Here is a 16,516-nt window from a genome sequence, read left to right as displayed (position 1 = left end):
AAGATACTTATGTCGTATGTGGTGTATTAATTCAATGATTTCAATGATTATCTAATAATTTGCATTTTGTTTCTAGCCACACTATAATAAGCCTTGTAAATTAGATCTTTCACCATTACTACTCGCCTGCGTGAGTTTGCTTCACTTAGAATATGATGGGTCTCGCCCCAGTTTCTCATTACTCCCCAAGAGATCTGCATTGCATTACTTTCGCAGCCGTCAGTTCTTGTGACAACACCTGCGAATCCTCCATTAGCAAAAATCAAGCTCCTAGACTTGAATGAAATACCACAGTGGATTCATGCCACTTTGGACGGTTCTTTGGCATTGAACTGATGGTCAAATTTCCAAAACCTATGCTCAAACGCGAACAGAATGTGAGGAGAGGCTCAAGGAAGCTGGAACAGCTCAGATAGCAGCGTCTTTCCTTCTTCCTCCACGAAAGCTGCCTCCACTGAAATCCTCTGAGACCTGGTGAATTGTTGAGCAGAAACGCTATGAAGGCCATCTCTGATCTCATCCCCAAGATGTTCTTCACCGCTAGGAACTTGATTTGCCCGAGTGGATAAAGCAAACAGTATACTTCCCAGAAGGACCCGACAGTATCCTCCTCACAATTGCTATCCGACTTGAGAACCTGCATATAGTACATTAGTTTGTTTTTCTTCAAATATGCTCAAGAAAAGGCAATGCAACAAACATATAAAATGCATTTATTTAAGCCAAGTTCACTCCACCGACTTTCAAGCATCCCATAACTCTTAACTAATATCCACAGAAAAAAACACAAACTGACAATCAATGTCACTTTGGCCTTGACTGTCAGTTTTATTGCTAAGCCAAGTCTATATAGCCCTTTAGATCAAGACTTTCATCCGATGGTAATAAGGAGTCAGGCCTCCACATTTAGAGCAGTCTCACAAGTGAAATTCGACCTTCAACTTCTTATTTCAACATAAAAACGAAAAGGATTATATACATATAACATATATCTGTATATATGGACAAACATTTTATATTGGTCACCTAATAGCACTTTCTGATTGTATGTGATGGACAATTTGCAACTAGTTCCAAGACAAGAAAGCTTTATATACAGTTGGCCACTTACATCTTTTCATCTTCCCTAATTACACTTGTAACTACAAAACAACTATTCCCGCTAAGTGGAGAAAAGATCAACAAATATATCACGCTTGAAAGAAATAGATACCGTGGAGATTCAGAGTTATGCTTACCAATAATTCAACTTGTACAAGATTTGGGCACTCCTTAAGAGGCACAAAACGGCTAAGATCTCCTTCGAATCACTGAAGTTTATCTCAAAGGTGACGGATTTTACATGAGTGCATTGATCAGGCAACACTTCTGGAACCTCACGAACAGAAAAATGCTACAACAGGCAGCAAAAATATGCAGGGTCATCTACGATTGGCAAATAACAAGTAGACATCAAGTAATAAAAGGTCAAACTTGGCAGCAGATGAAGCTACGACTAAAAGCAAGCACACTGAAAGTTAAACAGAGAGCTGAATACAATTGAAAGTCACTAAATGTCTAGTAGACAAGAATTTAGTGTCTAAACAGAACGATTGATTATAGGTTATTGTTCTATCAGTATGGCCACTCACATTTCGGAGTAACTCTATGTAAAATTATGATTTCACAGATCTGCATATCCAAGTGTAAACAGCTACAATATGATTTGGCCAAAATAACCTGCGTGAGCACAAAAACTAATCTTGCTTGAGAATTTTCCCAACATTAACATTGAAACCGATCCAAAAAACAAACAATGAAAGAATTGCAAGCTGCTCAGAAGTATAGTTTGCGTAGGATAGTTCAATCCTAGTGACATTCACTTGCATATGGATCCTGAAAAGGCATTAACTATTAAAATGTCAAATTTCATCCAGATGATATAATCTTCGCAAACCTTGAGTAAAAAACTTCCAAACTTCAGGCTCTGAACTCGGGCAGATCAAGTAGGAATCTGTTCAAGTTGCTGGAGCTAACATTGCTGCGAGTTTTACGATCTGCAATATCATTCTCAAAAGAAACAGCAACTGAAACCAACGAGCTGGGAACTTACAAACTGATTCCTTCTAAAGGGATTGAAATTTCGAGGGACTGGAGATTCGGATTACTGATGTTGATATATTTGATATCTTCCACCATCAGTGTCAATTTTGACAGCTGAGGGCAACTCGAGATTAGGTACTCAAGTGCTTCTCAAGTGGCAACAACAGAGATCAAAGACAAGTTTCTCTACTTCTTGAATCCTCAGAATGACGGTGGAAGACTCATGGAACAATACAGCAAGTCCAACTTAACCAAATCCTGCATCCCAAATAGATGAGTAGGTATCTTGTACGGATCACAGCGAAAGAAACACAATGTGAGTTCTTCAAACGACCTCCTCGATAGATGGAGAATCCAGCGGTCGACATCACAACCATTATCGTCATTAGTTTTGTCCTGATGACAAATCTCGAACTTTCGTATCGGGCCAGCATGAGACAGTAAGACACGATTGATAATTTCAACTGGGGTATGACCAGTAATATCTCGGAGGAAAGTATCAAATGAAAGCACCGGAACCGTAGCCCACTTGTACCTCCATTTGCTCGATAAGATGCTCGTCCTCACCTCTTCATCGATATGCAAATACGACAGGATTTGGTCCATCACATGCCCCGGCAAGTCACTAATCCTGTCTTGCTCTTCCTCCATCCTACCTCAACAAACCTGAGACTATCAAGAACTAATGTCGAACAAAACCGCCACCGACCCGGCACGGGAACCTCATCCAATTTCCAGAAATCGACATTGAATCCTCAAATCACCAGTCAATCGAAACCTCAAAGCATAATCAAGTATTGATTCACATGTTGAAGGTAGAAATGGAATTTCTTTCAATCCCAATTCCCAACTGCAGTTGCTTGAGCTTCTGCAATCTCAATCAGAGAACTCTCACTGGCGGAATAAGCAGTAATTAAGTCAATACGACATGATCATGTTCGGTAGGAAAGAGAGGATCGAAGAGAGGAATTACAAGACGGAATGTCTTCTGCGGAATGGAAGTCAAGCAATCAGACAAGCATTGAGAATTTGCCCAACTCCGCAGACAAGAAATTGGGGATTATTATTACAATTTCTGGAAAAGCCCAAATCTTTAGAACATTGAGAATTTGCCACACCTCTTTCCACTCTCTCTTCTATAGAAATTATTATTACTAGGCTCAATGCGTGTGCTTAATTCAATTTAATTAAATAAGTATTTAAAAGTTAATTATAAATTAATTTTAAGAGGAAATGAATATAAGAAATATGGAAAGATAAGAGATAAAGATCTAAAATACTTAAATCATTCAGCAAAAAATTACGTGATGAAATAATTAGAAAATTTTAACTTCATGAAATAAGTTTTTTGTTTCAATTATTGGTGCTCTTTATCTTCCATAAAACTTTTTTCATCTTATTTATTTATTCCTTCTTCTTATACATTTCTTCCTTTAGCTAATTAAGTGTTTAAAAATTAAACACTTAATTTATCAAATACCACCTTAGTCTTACCAGCGCTATGTACCATCAAACATTATTTTTCTTGTTTTTCTTTTGAATTAATCTTTGCGAAAGTATAATTATTTTTCTTATGTTTTGGACATATATATATATATATATATATATATATATATAAGGATTAGGGACAGACTTAGAAAATCTTCTCCGACCCGGGACAATAAAAAAGAATTACCCACATATAATTGATTCGGAACAATTATAACACGTTTTTGAACGCTACTTTGACTAATTCTCGACGAGAGAGCACAAGAGGTTCATTCAAAACGAGGGTAATGTGAGAGAAGGAACATTTGAGTGTTGATTTTTTCCTTGGAGTGGCAGCTCTTGTCCCTAACTCGAGTTCTGAAAGACTACATTTTGTCCTATGAGAAAGTGAAAAAAGGGGGAAATTGCTTAATTCCTCATGACCTCCTCTTGAAGTTCACGTTAGATGTGACATGGCTGGGGCTACAACAGTAAGTGTGTAGTCATTTTGGGAGGTTTAGCTTTATATCTTATCGTTTTTCAACATGTAGAGAGAGAGCTTGATTATGGTCAGGGCGGAGCCAATGTTATGGGGGACGGCAATTATCGTTTTTCAACATGTAGAGAGAGAGCTTGATTATGGTCAGGGCGGAGCCAATGTTATGGCGGGGGAGGGGGAGGGAGGGCAATTACCCCCTTTGAACTTTGATGTTTTTCAATTTTATCCTAAAACTATGAATTTTTTTTATGTAAAATTAGTATTTTCATATTTTGTCGCCCTCTGAAATTTAAATTTTTTAAATTTTATCCCAAAAGTATGAGTTTGCCCTTCCTGAATGGAAATCCTAGCTTCACCCCTGATTATGGTCGTTAATGGTATATTCAAGTGGGGCCAGATATTATTTGAAACTTTCATAACGTTAGAGCCATTCGTAAGGAAGATATAGACTTTTATGGTGCGTGATTTCCTTAAACGGCTTGTGAGATGTGACATTTCGAAATTTCAAATTTTATAATAAACGCCAAATTTCTAACTAAGTTTTTGAAGTTGTTTCTTTATCTTTTGACTTGACTTTTGTTCGGCTAGGTGAGTGCAATTTGCACGAGTAAGCAGTCTTAGTAGCATGCTTAGGAATAATCGCTGTTTTGGGTGAGTAAGCGGAATCAAGAACACTGTGCATACGAGCGGGCTGTTAGTGGGAAAGCGTGGCCAGAATTTGGCAAAGCATAGATTGCAGAGGTAGCACAAAATGGAAGAGAAAGAATCATCAAGAGAGACGAAGAAAGAAGAAATAAGAGGAGAGCAAAGTGCTGAGAATTAAAAGGATGGATGCGCATTCACATAAAGCTGGAACGTTGAACCCCTTTGATAGGAGTAGTAGAAAAAACAATTGAAAGGCCATCAATTGTTCTTTGTTTTTTTACCTCTTTGAAGGCGAGAATACAAAATTTGGAATTCTAGGTGTGAAAACAAACGGATAAGATTCTTATTCTTTTGTTTAGAGTAAAGTAATATAATACATTGAATGTTTAAAATATTGTTATAGATACATTGACTGTGTGGCGTAGGAATTGAAATACGGCTATTTACATTGAAGTGTAAAAATGAAATTATAAAAAATCTAGAAATACCTCGAGATTCGTACTTTTATAATGGTTATATTAGAGAATATAAATTAATGAGGGAGATGAGAGGAATCCAAAGGAAAATATTATAAAAATAAAAATATTTATTGTAAAGAGAATTCTGTAGATTAAGAACTAAAAAATTATTCATAAATTTATTCAAATTCCACATATTTGGAAGGTTAGAAATTTCTTAATAATGGAGGGAAATGGGAGGAGAGTGTCTCTCTCCAAATTCTTCCCTCTCCTTCCATCTCCCTCATGCAATGCTCCCTTATGTAACTCTCCCAAACAAGGGAGACCGCTTTCCCTCTCACTGCTAAAAGTTATGCCCTTACTAAGGGAATTCCCTCAATAATCCCTCGAAAGTTCTCAATATTTGTAAATTTTAAATTTTTTTTAATTCTCGAGAAATTTGTCGACGATCGAATTTCTTTTAAAAAAAATATTAATTGGACGGGCCCAGGCCTAGCGAGGAGGCCTAGGCCAGCCCAACTACTTGGTGAAGCGCGAGTTTGCGTGCTCCTACCCCTACAAACGGGGTGTAAACCTGGGCCACTCCCGTGACAAAGAAAGTTTTGTATGCAACGGTGGTACCATGTGATAATACCACAAGCCAATAAGGGTCTGCTATTTTAATTTTTAGTATGTAAATAGAAAAATTATTGATAAAAATAATTTATTATTGTCAAAAATAATATTTTTCATGTATCTTGTGGCATAATCTTACGTGGTATCACCATTAAAACAATGAACCTCAACAAGGACCTTGGGAGGTGACCTATGTTAACTGTTCAACTATTTGAATTGGCATCATATCAAGGAAAATAAAAAATATGAGTCCTATTTTGGCAAAGTTTTCATACCGTATGCTTCTTTTTGGCACCAATTGAAATGTTGAAATAGATTTTTAATTATTTGATAACATTTGGGAGTTCTTTTTCTTGGAATTATCCCTTTTTGTTAAATAAGAATGTCTACTCGTGTTATGCGTGGTGTTATATGTTTTTATGTAAAGTCATTTGAAACTATAAAAAAGGGGATTTTCTACCTTTGTAGCATGAGTATTTTTATTTTATTTTTGTAGTTTCGTTTTTAATTCAATTGAAAAATAAAATAATAAATTTAATGAAGAAATTTTGGCAAAAAATTAATGAAGAAATAAAATACAAAATTTGGGAAAGGAGAGAGGAAGATGAGAGAGAGTAGAGAAAGGGAAAATTTATGAAGTTTACGAGGGAGAGAATTGTGGGAGTATTTGATTTGATTAAAAAAATATTGCATGAATTTATTAATTTTTTATATTTTTTTTCTATTTCGACGGTTCGTAATTAATAATATCATTTTCTAATATGGGTAACATGAGAAAAGGAAAGTTACTTCAACTACATTTCTTCTCCCACTGTAATATAGAGATAGATGAATATTTTTCTTATAATTTTGAATATATATCATCCAAAAACCGTTTGCACTCAATTCCCAAGAGGAGTATAGTGTTTCATTAATTGAATTCCAACGATTCATTCTAGCATTATTAAAAAAAAAAGTCCAATGGTCGTGTTTAAATTGTGATTTAATCCCTAATCCGTGAACAGACACGCACGCACACTCGTGGTTAAGCCGTACATTTATTGCTGTCCCTCACGCCATAAGCAAGATCGGACCACAAGACGTTTCCCATGAATTGATAGATGAGCAAATAAACGAAACACTCAATTTGAGCATATCAGAATCGATTACAAGTTGATTATCGGTAACTATTCATGTCAAAAAACGACGAAACCTTTATCGGCTTCCACTCAATGGGTAACCAATTAAAAAAATTGACGTGATAAGGTACTATCTCAAGAAATTGCTCGGCGCAACACCAACCGGCCCTACCGATATAGAGTGTTGTACCACGCCATCGAGAGTTCACGGGATTAAAAAACAGCTGAATTTCTAATAGATGAAATAAATGATGTTAAGTGTGCCTCAAACAATCTCGCGACTTGAGGATTTAGTCGCGGTGAGTTCTCCACTATTCTTTGTGGTCTAAATGATCCGGAACTCAAAGACAAGCGGCCAAGGGGCCACTATTGATTTCGGCTAAAAAAAAAAACAAGGATGAGTGTCAGCCAAAACTGACCCACTCAGCTGACTTGGCTGAGTTACCCCAATTTTAGCTGAGATTGTGACAAACTTTGCCGAAGTGAAGAAAGGTGCTTCCTTGGGTGACCAAGGCTGATGAGTCACGGCTTGCAGGGCCATGCAAGGAGTGGTTCTCAGCCGAAAAGGGGGAATTTAAGCTGAATCTTAAACTCGGAAAAACTAACTCGGCTTGGTAGCCGGGATAGGTAGAGGCCAACGTAGTTACTAGAAAGGAAAGGAAGGGTAAGATAAAACTTCGGGAATGTGAATGTGTAAGGAAATGTAAAGGTGCAATGTAAAATAAAGTGCTATAAAGGTATGAGTTTGATTGATTATAATATTGTCCAACATATCGTAATAGAAAAATATTTAATGAAAACACGAAACTAACCTACTAAAGATAATCCTAGGATTGTTAGCTATTCTAGTAACCTAAAATAAAGCAAGGAAATCTAAGCAAATATGGAAGTCCTTTCTTGGCCGATTACCCGCGAATCATGCTCTGCATCGCTTCCGCATCCATCTCAGTTGAATTTGTTCATATTCTCAGTTGAATTGAAATTGCCATGATCGATTATTTAGTTCCCATATTCTCTTCGCAGCTAATTTGGTAACAAATTGTCTTACATGCTAAGAATTAGCTAAACTTGAGAATTCACTCAAAGATTTGTTAACCGTGAATCTACCCTCATCTTCATTCCACGTGTATTCGTTGCTAACCTGCGGCCACCACCTAGGCTTTTGTCGTTTTTCTTATTCCATAGGTGGGCCGAATCGGATTTTGCCGTGGGCTTATGAACTCGATAATGCCTTGGCTTTCGAGTGTGGGCTGTTTCTCCTACTAAACTTGATTAATCTAATGGATTTCGCAGGTGTTATCGATCCATGATACCTCTTGACCCATTTATTCCGCAAAGTGTGAAAAAATAGGTGTAAACAGTAAAGTTATAAGGTAGATTCTGAGATGTATACACACTACAATCGGACCGCTAAAATTGTTTGATGTGATATGCTAGCTAATATAGTGCCCAGTGCATTCCATCTGGACACACACTACATGGAATCTTAAGACCTCCATCAAGACTGCATCATTTTAGTTATTCATGGTAATGTTATACCTGAAATGACGCTATTGGACTGAGCGGAGGCTGGACCAAGGGCACCATCGGAGGGAGTCAGGCGCCGTCTAAGAAGCCGCACTTCCCGTCTCACTCTAATATGGAAATCTTGAAGAACTTGGCTGGTAGTCGTAGTTGTTTGCACTTGGAGCTACAGCCTGTGTAGCATGACTGGTAGGTGATGTCGACCGGAGGCACAATATTAGCATCAGCTGTTGTAGCTCCATGCAACAAATTCGTCGTGAGCACCGCCATCGAAATTAGGAGCTTTTTGATTCCACTGATCTCCATCTGCCAATCTTAATTAATTATCTTCAATCTCAGCTTAATTGGATGGTTTCTCTTCCTTTTGGCTCCATCTGCAGGAGACAGTACAAAGGGCAAATAACATTCAATACAATGGGAGACGGTACAAAGGACAAGTAATAAATAACATTCAATACCATGGTAGACAGTACAAAGGGCAAATAACATTTAATACCATGAATTGAAGGCAGCCTGACATATTTCATTTTATGTGATTAATTTAATACTTTGTTAAAAATCTTTATTTGAGATACTGTAATTTTTTTCAAGGTCTGCATTTAAATATTTCCCTTTTCAAGGTGTGCATTTGTATTTTTTTTAAGGACTACATTTAAAAATCATTAATTGAGAAACTATTGTTGTAGAGATTTTTTTCTCTTCAAGGTCTGCATTTTAATTTTTTCCTTTTGAAGGTCGGCATTTAAAAGTTTTCCTTTTCTAGAGATTTTTTTAATGGAAAGTAAGAAGAAAGTTATCTAAAGTTCAAACTGCATTTCTCTTCCCACAGGCAAGAATCATAGCTGGAATCTTTGAAAGATGATAATTATCATGAGTTCTAAATATTTTTCTTTAACTGACCTGGGTTGGTTGTTCCATGCTTATTTCTCTTAGACTTAGAAGGTTTTGATTTTGAGTTACGTGAATGGGAAAAACTCATGATTCAAGAACTTTGTTCTAAATGAGCTAACTGAGTTCGCACCTCGATTGGTTGGGAACCATTGGGCTTCAAAAAGACCCAGAGATATACACCAAAAAGAATTGTTCTTTAAATATCTAGAATAGTACGAACACTTTTAGTATCACTAGTTGATACCCGTACGTTGTGCTGTAATAATTTAACATATATGCTATGAACAAATATAAATAGAAAAAAGTGCATGTACCGAGTAGACATGTCTATATAAATAGTGAGTCAGATAAAAAAAAGTGAATTATGGTAAAAAAAAAGGACTTACTATACTCTTATAAAAATGCGAATAATGTGTATATATTGAGAGAGATAGAAATTCTACATGTTATACGTATAGAGAGAAATCGTCTATAACTTAAAGGGTAGGAAAAAATGAATAGAAAGATTATTATTGTGAAATGAAATATGCCATTTATTTATAGGATATTTAGTGCATTAAATTTGAAAAAGTATCTTGAGGACTCTATGTAAATAATTAATTTTTTTTTGATTTTTTAATAAAATTTGTAATTATATAAATTCATACAAATAATATAGACAAATAAAAATTCATTGAATATAGTACAAATAAAATATAGTAATAATTCATTTAACTAAAAATGAAAGGTCTACTAATGTGGACTTGCGGGTTTTACAAATTGGCCTTGCGTCACGCAATCACGTCCTACCCTGCTTTTCAATATTATATTGATGTTTAGATTTCATATCATCCCTTTAATTGTATCATTCTCGAATTAGCCACTTTAAGAAAGCCTGTTTACTTTGAGAAAAAACTTTTCAATTTTTCTTACCCACTTTTCTTTGTCTATTTCTACATTTGTTTCTCTAAAGAAAATTAAGAAATTATATTTTCAAACTCAAAATCGAGTATATTCTTGTTGAGTTTTAGACTTGAATAATATGTCTAATGAAGGTTGTCATGATAGCTTGCAAAATATTAAGATAGTACGATAATAGTCTCCTGCACCCGGCCACCTATCTCTATGTCAGCCAAAAGATATAAAAAGTAAGATAAGTCTAAGAGAGCTGCTTGGATCATAGGATATTAAGATAGTTACGATCCAAACCCATGGGTCTTTTGGTGATTCTAAAGTAATTATGGGCTTGCCAAGCCCATTTTCCGACCCATTGGATGACTTAAGATGGCGATGATGATGATTCTCACTATGATTTAGATGACATATGATTTGTTTTCTGAATTGTGATTTATATTGTGATATTATTATTTCCACATAGTTAAATGGGTAAATAACACAAAATATTTCAAATTTTTACCTTTGTTTTAGTTTTGGCAAGTACCACTGTTCATTTTTTGCATAAAAAATCACAAAATTTGTTTTCGTCTCAACTATGGCACGTTGTTTGCCTTCCGTCACTTTTTCTGTCTAATTGCTTACGTGGATGATAACACTGTCAAGTGGGCTACGGTTGATCAATAGAAAAGTGACGTGTAATATTATCTTTTTTAAAAATGAAAATGGACCCCTTATTATTCTTAATTTTGCGAACTTGCCCCGCTATCCTCTCCAGCCCCACCCTTATGCATTTCTCCCTTCCTTCTTTCCCCTAGGTTTCCTCCGTACGCCATCTCGTGGTTATGATATTAGCGATTAGACTTCAAGATTTGAGATTTTAGTGAATGAAATTGAGAAAAAATAGTTAGGGAAATTATTAATAAAAGATTAATTGTAATAATGATTAAAAAAATATATAAGAGAATTTATTATAAAATTAGAAAAATGACAAAAAATTAATGAATAGTTAGGAGAATTTAATATTAAAATATTAATTTTAATAATGGTTAAAAAAGTATGTGAAAAAATTTATTATTAAATAAAAAGCTAAAAAAGTAATGATTTTATCATTGATTTGAAAGAAGAATACAGTGGAGATAGAGTAGAGTTAGATTATATCCCGAAACCAAACAAAGCATGATATTGAAATTCTAAACACATATAGATTTATTAATGAGGAAGCTCAACATGCTACGAGTTATTCTCAATTGGAACTTGTTCCCATCGCCCAAGGCTTTTCCGTCCAAGAAGAAAGCTCGGAGGACCCCTATCTTGAGCGGAACAACTTCAAATCTAACATCATCAGCCCTCTTGGAAAGGAAAAGAGGGCTGCCATGGTAAGAGAGGTTGACATATGTCACACTTCCAACGTAGTTAGGCATCTACAGCTTTCAAATTTCACCTTATAATCATCAGTGGACATCGTTCTAAATACTAAGTTTCAATAAAATTTCTCATATATAATTTGAAAACTTATATGGTTCAATAGGAAAAATTAAATTCATCTATTCATCAGGATAACGTCATTATTACTAAGGAATAACCAAATGCACAATGGGAATGTGATATAATTGACCAATTTATTAAAGATGACAGTTGGCTCAGCTGATTTCACACTTCTAAAAGTTCACTAGACAGGGGTCGAATGATCATTTAATTTCCTTGCCTTCAATTATGTATCTTCCTAACCACCATAAATAAATACGGCGCCTGCAGACGAAAGGCAAATGCCTGTCAATGGGCCTACAATTTGAAAAGTAATTTAAGAAAGTGGTTGCTTGACTTGTTTCTCTTGGTCATCGAAAAATATTTTATATTTGATTGATTGCACGGTAAATGCCTCGTCACTATGCACAGTCTCTATGACCGGAGAAAACTATGGGACTTCACTGCATTATCCTATACAACAGCGCTACGTGTGAGGTACGACCCCGGAGAAGTTTCTTTTAGATAAGGAGAGAACTTCTTTCCCAAATATTAGAAAGAGATGGCGAGCGAGGAAATGAGCAAGAAGGATAAGGTGAACGTTCTAACGAACTCAAGGAATTCAAGCATCTTTTGGATCTTGTCTACAAGTTTATGTTGTTTGAGGAGATTTTGGAAACGTAAGACGAAAGTGCCTCACCATCCGAGCCAACGCATGAAGCATCGGAAGAATTCACTTATACTGTGCTGGATAAAATTAAGGACCAGGTGCATTCTGCCACAGAGCTAAGTGATTTTGGAGTTAGATTCAAAAGTGTGGAGAAAAGAAAGTTTTATGACATCACATTTGAAAACTAGTTCTTAAAGATTCCAGTCATCTTACTAGAACGATCAACAGAAGTGCAATTTCAAAATCTGATCGCGTATGAAGAACGTGGTCAGGGTGCCAATACCCCGAAGGATGTTGCACCGCTTCGACACCATGTGATAATCGAATGCTTGACGGGGGAGGATGAAAATAACTATCCTATTTTGGCAAAGTTTTGATATCGTATGCTTCTTTTTGGCAACAATTGAAAGGTTGAAATAGATTTTTAATTATTTGATAACATTTGGGACTTCTTTTTCTTGGAATTATCCCTTTTTGTTAAATAAGAATGTGTACTCGTGCTATATGCATGGTGTTGTATGTTTTTATGGAAAGTCATTTGAAACAATGAAAAGGGGATTTTCTATTTTTGTACCATGAGTTTTTTTTTTTTGTAGTTTCTTTTTTAATTCAATTGAAAAATAAAATAATAAATTTAAAGAAGAAATTTTGGCAAAAAAATTAATGAAGAAATAAAATAGAAAATTTGGGAAAGGAGAGAGGAATATGAGAGAGAGTAGAGAAAGGGAAAATCTATGAAGTTTACGAGGGAAAGAATTGTGGGAGTATTTGATTTGATTAAAAAGAATATTGCTTGAATTTATTAATTTTTCTATTTTTTCTATTTCGACGGTTCTCAATTAATAATATCATTTTCTAATATGGGTAACATGAGCAAAGGAAAATTACTTCAACTACATTTCTTCTCCCACTGTAATATAGAGATAGATGAATATTTTTCTTATAATTTTGAATATATATCATCCAAAAACCGTTTGAACTCAATTCCAAAGAGGAGTATAGTGTTTCATTAATTGAATTCCAACGATTCATTCTAGCATTATTAAAAAAAAAAGAAGTCCAATGGTCGTGTTTAAATTGTGATTTAATCCCTAATCCGTGAACAGACACGCACGCACACTCGTGGTTAAGCGGTACATTTATTTGTTGTCCCTCATGCCATAAGCAAGATGGACCACAAAACATTTCCCATGAATTGATAGATGAGCAAATAAACGAAACACTCAATTTGAGCTTATCAGAATCGATTACAAGTTGATTATTGGTAACTATTCATGTCAAAAAACGACGAAACCTTTATCGGCTTCCACTCAATGGGTAATCAATTAAAAAAATTGACGTGATAAGGCACTGTCTCAAGAAATTGCTCGGCGCAACACCAACCGGCCCTACTGATATAGAGTGTTGTACCACGCCATTGAGAGTCCATGGGATTAAAAAACAACTGAATTTCGAATAGATGAAGTAAATGGTGTTAAGTGTGTCTCAAACAATCTCACGACTTGAGGATTTAGCCGCGGTGAGTTCTCCACTATCCTTCGTGGTCTAAGTGATCCGGAACTCAAAGACAAGCGGCCAAGGGGCCACTACTGATTTCGGCTAAAAAAAAAAACAACAAGGATGAGTTTCAGCCAAAACTGACCCACTCAGCTGACTTGGCTGAGTTACCCCAATTTTAGCTGAGATTGGGACAAACTTTGCCGAAGTGAAGAAAGGTGCTTCCTTGGGTGACCAAGGCTGATGAGTCACGGCTAGCAGGGCCATGCAAGGAGTGGTTCTCAGCCGAAAAGGGGGAATTTAAGCTAAATCTTAAACTCGGAAAAACTGCTTCGGCTTGGTAGCCAGGATAGGTAGAGGCCGACGGATCAACACCGTATAACCCCCGATGGTTAATCGGTTCTCTCTCCAGAAAATGAAAAGGTACTAGAAAGGAAAGGAAGGGTAAGATAAAACTTTGGGAATGTGAATGTGTAAGGAAATGTAAAGATGCAATGTAAAATAAAGTACGATAAAGGGAAGTATAAGTAAAAGGTACAAGTCTGATTGATTGTAATATTGCCCAACATATAGTAATAGGAAAATATTTAATGAAAACACGAAACTAACCTACTAAAGATAATCCTAGGATTGTTAGCGATTCTAATAACCTAAAATAAAGCAACGAAATCTGAGCATATTTAGGTCCTTTCTTGGCCGATTACCCACCAACCATGCTCTGCATCGCGTCCGCATCCATCTCAGTTGAATTTGTCCATATTCTCAGTTGAATTGGAATTGCCATGATCGATTATTTAGTTCCCATATCCTCTTCGCAGCTAATTTGGTAACAAACTGTCTTACATGCTAATGTCACGGGCTCACTGTTTGATGCCCGTGCGAGCATCCAGAGATACGAACACTGAGGCTCCCCGGACCAGCCCTTCCCAGGATTAACTGGCTAATACAGATAACCAATCGATATGAAGTACAACACCCGAAGTACGTACCTGTGATAGAGCGGCTCATATTAGCCCACGTACAATGAAGGCAATAAGTATACAGTCATAGGAACCCCATTATCGCTCTTGGGGAGGGACTAGGAAGCTGGCCCGTGACATTCTCCCCTACCCAATCCGCAAACGTCCTCGTTGCGGGCTTGTCTGTGTAGCAGTCCCAATGCCTTACGTCGCCTTCACCCCACACCACAACCCTCGTGGTGTCAGTACCTCAGCAACAACACTGCTTTCACCCCACACCATGTCATAATGGTGTCAGTTCCTAAGCAGTTCGGCTCCCACTACACAAACTCTCCCACGAACAAGGACATAAGGACACATCAGGCTCCATGACTGTTTACGCCTTCGCTGGTTGTTGTATTATGTGTCTTCCCTAGCAAGGTAACCATTGGATCGTCCCAGTGAGACACCATGACCAGCTTACCTACTGAACGAGGACTGGCGACTCTCGACACCCAAGCTTGGAGTCTCCACACTTTCCTCTCGTAGGAAAGCACTCCCTGCCTGAGCCGAAGCGTCACAACGCTTGTTGCTGGATCCTTGTCGACCCTGCGTAATCATGGCTTACTCCCACCAAGACTCACTCTGATACCACTTGTCACGAGCTCACTGTTTGATGCCCGTGCGAGCGTCCAGAGATACGAGCACCGAGGCTCCTCGGACCAGCCCTCCCCAGGATTAACTGGCTAACACAGATAACCAATCGATATTAAGTACAACACCCGAAGTAAGTACCTATGATAGAGCAGCTCATATTAGCCCACGTATAATGAAGGGAATCAATATACAGTCATAGAAACCCCATTATCGCTCTTGGGGAGGGACTAGGAAGCTGGCCCGTGACACTAAGAACTAGCCCGAAGATTGGCTAACCGTGAATCTACCCTCATGTTCATTCCATGTGCATTAGTTGCTAACCTGCGGCCCCCACCTAGGCTTTTGTCGTTTCTCCCATTCCATCGGTGGGCCGAATTGGATTTTGCCGTGGGCTTATGAACTCGATAATGCATTGGCCTCCGGGTGTGGGCTGTTTCTCCTATTAAACTTATGACCCATTCATTCTTCCAAGCGTGAAAAATAGGTGTAAATAATAAAGTTATAAGGTAGATTCTAAGATGTATACACACTATAATTGTATCGTTAAAATTTTTTGATGTGATAACTAACTAATCCCAGTGCAATACATCTGGACACACACTATATGGAATCTTAAGACCTCCATCTACACTGCATCATTTCAATTATTCATTGTAATGTTATACCTGAAATGACGCTACTGGACCGAATGGAAGCTGGACCAAGGGCACCATCGGAGGGAGTCAGGCGCCGGCTAAGAAGCTGCACTTCCCGTCGCACTCTAATATGCAAATCTTGAAGAACTCGGCTGGTAATCGTAGTTGTTTGCACTTGGAGCTACAGCCTGTGTAGCATGACTGGTAGGTGATGTCAACCGGAGGCACAATATTAGCATCAGCAGTTGTAGCTCCATGCAACAAAATCGTCATGAGAACCGCCATCGAAATCAGGAGCTTTTTTGTTCCACTGATCTCCATCTGCTAGTCTTAATTATCTTTAATCTCAGCTTAATTGGATGATTTCTCTTCCTTTTGGCTTCATATGCAAAAAACAATATGAAGGCCAAATAACATTCAATACCATGGTTTATATTGAAGGCAGCCTAGCATGTTTCATTTTATGTGATTAATTTAATA

At 37.0% G+C, this 16,516-nt stretch overlaps 1 long non-coding RNA gene across 3 annotated transcripts; it reads right to left on the bottom strand.

Annotated features, from left to right (window-relative positions):
- Window positions 1-19: 19 nt before the first annotated feature.
- Window positions 20-2,274, bottom strand: LOC116213979. 3 transcript variants are annotated; one of them, XR_004158187.1, is made up of 4 exons: window positions 1,937-2,274; window positions 1,632-1,719; window positions 1,239-1,393; window positions 20-637 (listed from the first exon to the last, which is right to left on the bottom strand). It is a non-coding gene; the product is annotated as an uncharacterized LOC116213979 (long non-coding RNA). The 3 variants fall into 3 exon arrangements; XR_004158186.1 differs by having other exon boundaries at window positions 1,239-1,719; XR_004158185.1 differs by lacking the exon at window positions 1,632-1,719.
- Between the last annotated feature and the right edge of the window lie 14,242 nt (window positions 2,275-16,516).

The sequence above is a fragment of the Punica granatum genome, chromosome 7 (genome assembly GCF_007655135.1).
Source record: "Punica granatum isolate Tunisia-2019 chromosome 7, ASM765513v2, whole genome shotgun sequence".
NCBI classification, from domain to species: domain Eukaryota; kingdom Viridiplantae; phylum Streptophyta; class Magnoliopsida; order Myrtales; family Lythraceae; genus Punica; species Punica granatum.
The sequence above is the reverse complement of the archived record's forward strand: the minus strand, read 5'-3'. Positions and strand labels throughout refer to the sequence as shown.